Source organism: Hippocampus comes, unplaced genomic scaffold (genome assembly GCF_001891065.2).
Source record: "Hippocampus comes isolate QL1 unplaced genomic scaffold, H_comes_QL1_v1.1 scaffold8, whole genome shotgun sequence".
NCBI classification, from domain to species: domain Eukaryota; kingdom Metazoa; phylum Chordata; class Actinopteri; order Syngnathiformes; family Syngnathidae; genus Hippocampus; species Hippocampus comes.
The window spans coordinates 194125-203650 of NW_017806153.1; positions in this window are offsets into that span (position 1 = coordinate 194125).

Below are 9526 nucleotides of genomic sequence, written 5' to 3' on the forward strand. Positions count from 1 at the left end.
CGATGGGAATGTGGGCAGTGGTTTCCTAAGTGGTGCTATCTGGGTCACAGGGCCAAGGCTACCGGGTTGCTATCAGCTGGCTCCTTCGCTCAGCGCCGCTTCACGTGGAAAAGATGCGAACTCGTCCGTGGGCCCAGCACTTTGATCCCGTTTCGACAAACCGGAATGGCACAAAACAATGGGTATTTTAACCCCTTGGAATGTTAAGCCGCAAATTATATGGCGATGGAGCGGTTTAGCATGTCGGCCTCACAGTTTAAAGGTTCTGGGTTTGAAGCTTTAACCTCAACTCCTGTTTGGATTTCGAATGACATTGAGAAGAATAATGCAACCCGGGCAAAATGTGATATCGCGCAAGTCTGTATGGATGTAGTTCAACTTTCCCGACATGACATGGTGGGCTTCTATAGACTGCCTGGAAACTGTAAAACATACAAACAATATAAAAGGGATCATCGATGTCGTTCCACTCCGGCGGCTGCAACGTAACCCGAATCTATACTTAAGTCGGACGGCGCCATAGTCTATCACTTACCTATGCTAACCATGTGGAACAGTCTCCACTTAAATAGATAATGGCATCAAGCAATGGCGTGCCACGTCACAGATACGTGACATGGTTCAAACTCCTATTTTGTGAGCTTGCAGGCGTATTTTTCCAGATTTGTCGAAATCTGCCCAAAGCGTTCAGTCAAGATGAGGGATGTAATGACATCAGAAGCCCTATTTAAATAAATGTTTTGAGCCTGTCCCAGTGTGTTCCCTGCTGCCTCCAATAACACTGGGTCACGATGAAAGAAAAGCGTCTCTTTGTCCTTCGTGGCGCTATGGTTTTTAAGTCGTTGAGGGGGCTGCCAGTAGTCATACGCCTCTGCCAGCAAAGCATATGTAAGCACATTCATGTGCATGCGAGGGGAAGTGACAGCTGTGTCGGGACCCGCCGACAGGGACCAGCGTGACTGGCGAATTGTAGTGACAGTGCGCTGGGGATGAAGAAGCGGGATGGCTCCGGTGGACGGGCGACCTCTGACCCTCCGTGTCAGAACCGAGGCCTCCCTGAACAATAGCGTGAAGAGTAGCTGAAGCTAGAGAAGATTTTAAAAAAGGCTCGGGGTGTCTTCACTGGCTTCCTTGATCGAGCAGCGGAGCCATATCAGTATGTCCATCTCTGACACTAATGCTATCCTAATGAGCCCCACTGATAATGCCGGCTTAAGCAAAGGGACGTGCCGGGAGGCCCGAGGTGACAGGGGTTAATGGGAAGGAGGGCGAAGGAATTGGCCGACCATCCACATGATTGCAGGAAAGACATGGCTGACGCCCCCTGGCTCCGAAAAGCGAAGCCGAGGTGGAAGCACCTTCGAACCTGTAATCTTTTTTGAAATGGTCAGCACGGGAGTGCTCGTGTCAAGAGTATTACATCCACTTTCAAATGCTATGTTGTGACAATATGGTGGAACGGAGCCAGTAGAAAGCAGCAAGGCAATGCTGATCTAAAAATATAACGCACGCAAACAGAATATGATACTGATCAATCTGTGAAAGATAGAGGTCTAGATTGACACAATTACAACAGACGACTATGGCCAAACTTTCGTAATCTGGCCCCGAATGTCTCCCACTCATTCATAAATCGCAAAGAAAACAAAATCAACATTTACAAGAAAAAACATGCATTTGTCCTTTGTTTAAATTAGTACGAGTCCTGACCTTCTGTTCACTGTTTGATTCCACTGGCTGGCAACCACAGCAACAAACGTACGCATTTTCAACTATGAGGCAATTTCACGCAGCGATGATGACACGGCGAATTAATTGGGTTCGCACTGAGTGATGAATGTAAACCTTGTTTTGACTCACCATTGATTGGGCAACTTTTGATTAGCCGCCAAAGACAAGTGAGCTTCAAACAGAATCGGAGTGTTGTGGTTTCTATTTGCTTACCTGTCATCTCTAGAATGATTTAAAACTACAGCGTCACATCTTTCCCTATTGCGCCAATCGAATGAGACTTGAGATGATGTCTGATATGAACGCCAGAGTCGAGGTAAAGCAACCGGCCTGTAGACTTGAACACTGCAGACTGACATGTGATGTCACTGTGTAAAAGACCCCCCCCCCAAACTTGCTCTCTTACGTTGCCCAAAGCAAACTCATTGCTTCGGCTGGAATCTGCTATGTCCACACGGTGCCTCTTTAAGCAGGGAGAGGCAAGTGAAGAAAGACCAAATGTTGGGGAGTATTGACTCAACGGCAGGCGGCCTTATCACGGTGAGAACCTACACAGATGACGAATGAGTCTATGGAGCCGCAGATAAGACGGCAGGTAAACGGAAGGGTCACGGATACAGAGACTGTCCCAGTAGGAGTGCAATATATAAAGTGAGCCTACGTGTCTGCTTTGTCTCCGCATGACTTGGACAGAGGTCAGACGCGCCAGATTGACAGGGAAGGAGTGGACCCTTTAACGGGTTAATCTGCGTTTTAAGGGCCTGTTAACCACATACAAGCTGTCAGAAACACGTCCGGGCTCTCTGTACACCCACATGTGTGGAAGAGGAGAAAGCACACATAAACACACACGCATGTGTATGTCGACACACACACGCATCGGGTTCAAGGGGCCACTGAGTACAGGGCGGTAGGTGTTAGATTACAGGAGCGGGGCCATCCAAAGCCCCGCCTGCTCCTATCTTTATTTAACCGCTGATTAGGCGGGCTCTTTCAAGGCCTCTTTAATTGCCTCCGCGATGGAGCTTTTAAACCTGGGAGGCTTTTTTCACCTTTTATTGATTTCTCCTCTCATGACACCAATAAAAAAACGCCCACACGGATGCCTTCTGTTTTTCCGCTGCTTTCCCTCTCTTGTTCACCCCAAATTCCTTCACTCAAGTCTTGTCTCTCTCACGAGTCGGATCAAGTGTTGAGCCAGAACCGAAGGCATCGGAGCTAAATAAAGGGATCCAGTCAACCCCCGAATATTCGTGGTGCCATCGGGATCAAAGTCATCAGCTTGATGATCAGGAATAATCACTTCTCTGTGAAAAACCCTTTCCCAGGTCGCAATTTTATGTGATCGTTACCTTCCGTTTCACGTTTCCAACATTTTTATCAGTCAACACATTAAATTTTAAAGCCTTTTTAACAACAACAGTCCATTTCACGTTTTACGCGGCAACAAAGAAAAATAACGGCCAAATTGCAAATGATTAACATATTTAGAATAAATTGTCGCAACAAACTAATGGGCTGACAACAATTACCCACACTTGAACTGTTCAGAGAGCTTACATCAAGCAGGGAAAAAAAAAACAACAAGTTTTAGCCAATAAATAAATCTATGAAAGCGCCGCAGTCGGCTCTATAGGACACTCGGCGCGAAGATAAAAGTCCTGTCAAGGTAAAATCTCCAAACTCATCCTCTTAATGGTGCTTGCAACCACTTTTGCCAATACCGTCAAGACATTGAAAGCCATCACAGGAAAGCGCTTGCAACAGGAACATTAATCAACAAACAAAAACAGACCCTTTGAAGACTGAAACCAAACTCGACTTCAATCTCAAGGCGCAACGGCGATCGATTGGAACTCCCGATTGTTCGTAATGGATCTGTGATGGACAGAGACCCGAAACACAGATTTTTTTTTTGTACCGGATCCTTTTGGTTCCACATTGGCGCCAAAACAATACATTGGACAACAAAACAATTCACGGATGAGTCAAAAAGTTGCACAATTAAATCAAACAACAGATTCCCAAGTGTTTTCTCACGAGCCTGGTCCTCCCATGACAATCGCTACGATCGTCAGCATGCGTCGTTTGTTTGTGTCCCGAATATGACTTCTGTAACCCCGATGTGAGAGTTGTAACCTTGAAGGGGTTCTGGCAACTGCCGTGGTTCTGATCCCATCAACAGACTCATTGATTGTTGTCTGGCTGCCGTTTTGCAGCATCAGCTCAGGCCCCGCCCGTATTGATTTCAGGTCAAAATCGACAAAAGCTCTAACCGGCCATCAATGACACTCTCGGGGGGGATAAACGCGGGCCTGCTGTAATAGCAGACGGGAAGGGGTCGATACCAACTGATATCTCATACTACAGTACTAATTTGGAAACGTACATCATTAATACCATGAAGCCCTCACCGACTGAACTGGAGACTGGCACACTGACAAAGATTAGAATTGCGTAATTAGGGATTTGTAATCAACTAATTTACAAGGCAATCCCCTTGCATTCCACACGACCTCTGACCCCGACCTAGAAAGGTTTTGATTGGCAAGAGGACGCCTAACCGTGCCAGAGGCAGCAGAGGGAAGGTGATGGCGTGGGGTAAGCATTAAAGGGTGATGCGGGTTGTTTTTTTTTTTTTTTTGGGGGCGGGGGGTTCTCGAAATGAATTCCTCTGAGAGTGTTCATTAAAACTGTTGATCCTGCACATGCTGTGCAAAGTAGTCATAATTATTGGGATTATTTCCCTAACGATGGCTATTTGCTGTTGTTTCCATCTAAGATGCCAAACCGACACCGCCTTCGTGGGATGCCAACCCATTTTTTTGCACGTAACAAGAGCGATGAAGTCATCCCACTGACCTGGTTTCGAAGGTCAAATAACGGCAAATGATGTTATGCCAGCTGACTGATTCAGCACCCCCCCATCTCTTGTTGATACCCATCAACTGGCCAAATCACCCCGCCCCGCCTCTGCTGCATCAGCTGAGGGGATGCCACCCCACCGCCGCCCCCGCCTCCCCCTCTTTAAACCCTGACAGCTGACAGTCTGGGGCCCGCTACCCCTCCCCGTGCCAACTGCTCACCTCAAATGAGCTGTGCCATTTTTTTCCACCACTGGAAAAATTGTAAAAAAAAAAAAAAAAAACATTTGGAGCGTATTTGATAACATCAGCCATACGTCCCCCACCTGAGTCGGGGTCACCCCCTAAATGTGCATTTGGCGCCACGTCGTGCGTGCAACGTGGATATTCATTCAGTGAAGATGGGATTAGAGAGGCGGAATCTGGGTTAAAGACATACAGTCCATCTGTTGTTTTGGTTTTTCTCCACCGTTGATCAGACGCGTTTATCCTCTACCTCCCCCAACACTAAATCATTACGTCAATCGGTTATTAAAGGTCCCTCCCCCCCAATGCAAAAAGCTTTACGGAACTACTACTTTGTGGAACGTAATGCCACAACATAGTTCATGGTTAACTTTGGTTCTCCCCTTTCTGTGCCCCTTTGGGTTTATCTTAACCCTGTTATAGTTTCCCAGGCTCCAAAGGCTGATAACTCAAGTTTAGTGATTTCCACTTTAGACGCCGCGCACACGCTCCTAAAGCAGCCGCTTGCATAAACACGCATATGGAAACTCACATTTTGCGACAGACCCTGGACGGTCGGCAATTATTGATTTTACATGAATGTGACTGGGGAACGTGAAGTTACAAATCACTGAGCATTGACCATGTCATAGTTGTAGTCCAAATAGTTCTCAACAAGCACAAGTCAATTTTGCACCCAAGTGGTCCAACTTGTCACTTTCACGCAAAGTTTCGAGGCAATTTCTGGAAAATGAACAAAAACCCAACAGCTAAATATCGAGAAGCATAGTAGGTGATCTAATGTGTAAAATTGCTTACAACTTTCTTGTTTGGAACCTAAACATGAATGTGTGTGTGCGCAAGAGAGAGCAAAGTGGCCCTTAAGCAACGTCTCCCCCCCCCTCCCCCCGCAATCTCATCCATTCAGACTCCCAGGACCCAACACAGAGGCAATCTTATACCATTGACAAAAAAAAAAAAACATAAAACAGTGAGAAGAAAAGATAAATCAAGGTCGTAGAAAGACAAAAGCAACTGGCCGGTGGGGCCCAGAGTGTCATCTTGCCTCCACTTTGGCTGAAAAGAAGGGAGGGCGTAAAGAAAAAAAAAAAGGAAGTCTAGAATTTACCAGAGGAAAGTTCTCTTTCTTTTCCCGGACAGCTGAGCGTCTTATTATGGGATTAGATTTAACTAGTGGCCCCCCTCCCCCCTTGGAATGTGCAACAGAGGGCTGGTGGTAAAGGGTGTGTGTGAGTGTGTGTGTGTAGGGGGGCACTGTGGGGGGTTTCGGAGGGGGGCGGGGGGTGCCTGCTTGACTGCTGAGGTGTAATAAGGGTGGTCCTGTATGGTTTGGGATGGCGCTTGGTTGTGGTAGTGGGACGGGTCAGGGACGGAGCTTGCGGGGAGGCCTTGGCAACATGCCCAAAAGGTGGGGGGGGGGTGCTCAGCGGTGGGGGTGTCCAGCCGCAGCACAGGGGCCCTTGTGGAGTCATGCCAACAGTGCAATTACTCCTCACGCTGAACAGCTGGCACATAATGGCTATTCAAGCTCCTTGTGGTCCTCGCGCAGGACATGGCGCTCGCAGGTCGTCCCCCCTTTCGTGTGCCGAGGCACACCGCGACGACCAAAGACGGGCTCTCAAGTGCCGCCCGGGCCATCATGCCAGCACTGCCTCTTAACTTGTCAAGGTGCACTGGGTAGTATGAGTCTTGCAGAAGGGGCCTTTTACTTGACGGCCTTCTTCAACGAGGGGGGGGGGGGCGTATTGGCTGTGAAAAGGGTTTGGAAAGCTTTTGAAAATGGAGTCTCAAAAACCACTGTTTCCATGAAGCACTCCTCTTTGTCTACCATGCACGTTTTTACAGCATTTCCATTATGACCGTTGTGCCAAAATGTCAATACTAAGAAATCGAATTTTGGAAATAAAATATATATTTTTTAAAGTTCGCAAACCAAGAAAAATAATCCTGAGGTACAAAGACATTTCCAAAATCGAAATCAAATCAATAAATTGTGCCGCTCGAATGTAACGTACGTATGCGTGACTGCCTCTCGACTTCTGAAAGTTACACGCAGTCGTGAGGCTTACAACGTTTCTTAACTTCGCGGTACAAAGCTAATGACGTTCCAAATTAAAACGTCCAATTTACTGTGTGCTGCGTCGAGATATGAGCTTGTTTTGGTGAATTTTGGCGCAACCAAAACAATGGCAGACCTCAGCGCCGCTGTTGCATTTGTGTTTGCCTTGCAAACATTTACTCGACAGCACTGTGGAGTCACAAGACTTAACCGAAGTGCTCATACAACCAACCAAAGCTAAAAGTTGGTCTTGGCTCAAGACCCAAGAGGTTTGTTTCTACAGTCGCCACCTTGTGGCCTGGCATGCATATTATTATTTTTTTTTTTTCCCTTTGCCGAATAACATGATCATTCTTTTGCAATCCGAGCGCAAAACGTCATCAGTTGCGCTACTTTCAAAGCAGGAATCGCAAGAAGGTGCAACCACAAAGCAAGCAGAGACAAAAGACCCCGAGTCATCAAAGTGCGGCGATCGCATCGGCCTGGCCTGGGTTTGATCCAAAGTAATATGTCAGCGGGCCGCGAGTGAAGAGTGTGTGCTAGAGGGTGAGTGAGGGGGAGGGGGGGATTCCGTGTTTATAAGTTCCCTCCGTTTGAAACTCAGTCCAAGTTTATAATCCACCCACTGTGCGGTGGCTTTGTGCTTTCCCCTTAAAGCACTCACACAATGTAAACACCACATTTAAAAAAAAAGGGGGGGGGGAATTCTCTCCCCACCATCAACCCCCCTTCAAAATATACGCTCTAAAACACAGGGAGCAGAGGAAATGGACTCCTTTCTAAAAGGGGAAAACAAACAGAGCATCTGTCAGTCAAGCTCATATGGTGCCGTGATGTCACGGACGGACGAGATGCTGTGCGTTCCTGGCCGCCGGCCAGCCGGCTCACACATGGCGAGGGCATGTGCGCGCGCCGATGGCCGCAACATCCGCCGGCGCTACAGCTGACTTCCTGTGCGCGAGCGCCTCTGGTTGGCAGGTGGCGGCGGCGATTGAGGTTGCCGGTGTGCGGCGCTGAGGTGCTGAGTCAACAGCGGGAACGCAACTTCGACAAAGCCTCACTCCCTCGGTTGTTCCTTGGGCGTTGGCGCATCTAAAATGTGTGTGCGTGTGCGCACGTCACGGCCAAGGCTCAAGTAACGTTTTTCACACAAGCATTCAACCCTTTCAATCACAAATAATAACTTGGAAGGGGTTAATTCTGATGTTTCACCATTTGGTTAGCTTAGCAATTAGCATGACTTCTCCGTCTTTTGTTGAGTACCGCTCTTCCTCCCTCTGTGAGAACAGGACAAACTTATTCGCTGCCACAGAGGTGATGATGACTGACTTAGGAGTGACCCCCCCCCCCCACCGCAACGTATTTCGACCCATTGGTAGCCCGTCGACGCTCGTTTGCTCGCTAGCTGGCGCGGTGAAAATCGCACCGGCGCGTAGCTGAGTAAGCTACGCAGCGAAGCTTTTTGAGACAGTCTCCGCGATACAATTAATCAGAAAAAAGCAACAGTGGTAGTTTTGCGAGTCTGTGCGTCTTTTATCAGTAAGCAAAATGTGACTTTTGACTGACTAATACGAAAACGATTATTTTGCGCCTTGTTTACGCCTATACAGCTGTGCGGAATACAAAACAGATGATCACGCTATGCCAAGTACTTAGTGTAAAATGCACGCACGCAGCCATCTGAGGGAGTTTAACTGATGTCATCCGCTTTACAGCAGCGGTAACAGACATGGAGACCTCAAAGCCGACACAATCTGCCTTTTACATACGAAAACGCATTTGTTTGGGCTTTATGGATCTGCTCTTGATTATAGCGCAAAAAAAAAAAAACAAAACTAATCCAATTTGTTCATCTTGATTCGCCTTTGAAATGTTTATCCAGGCGACGTGGTCGTTTATCCGGTGGCACACGCGCTCGCTAAGGTCTTCGACGGGAACTGCGGCTTCCAAAGACATTTCGAAGGCTAAATTCTTCTTACATTTACGTGTGAGTCCAGGTTGGACAGTCAAACAGCCGTAATGCTAACCCGAAAATGATCATTACTTCAGAAATGAATCCATGACAGGATCTCCATCAGATTTCGATCTGGTGCTAGAAAGTGAGCCATCTTGGGGTCGACATATTACGCTAAAGGTGCGCTGTGAGCTTTGAAGAAAATGGAAGACTTTTTGGTGCGTCTTATAGTGCGGAAAATATGATAGATAAAACTAATGGTAAATAAGCTACCTAGAAAAAAAAAAGGGACTAGATGAGTTGCAGTTTCTTTCTCTTGCGCTTTTGGCCACGGCTCCAAGCATTGACAACAGTTCATAAAATTTCACGACACAGCAGTTCTTTGGGATTCTTTTTTCCCTAACCTCATTGACCTCAACACTGAAAAGATAAAAAAAAAAAAAGGGAAATTCCTCCTAGCATCATTCCGTCACTGGAAGCCGGGGAGGTTGCGGGGCTGCAGAGTCAAAGAGGCGTGTCAAACGGTGGGGGGGGACCGTGCCAAGAACATCGGCTTTCGGCAGCTGACTGTAATATGATTAGCGGGCCACAACATAAGTCACCGCCAGCCTCGAGGCGCAACCATGACTCCCATGCTCATGGGCAGGATTATGATAATGTTAGGCAGAACTA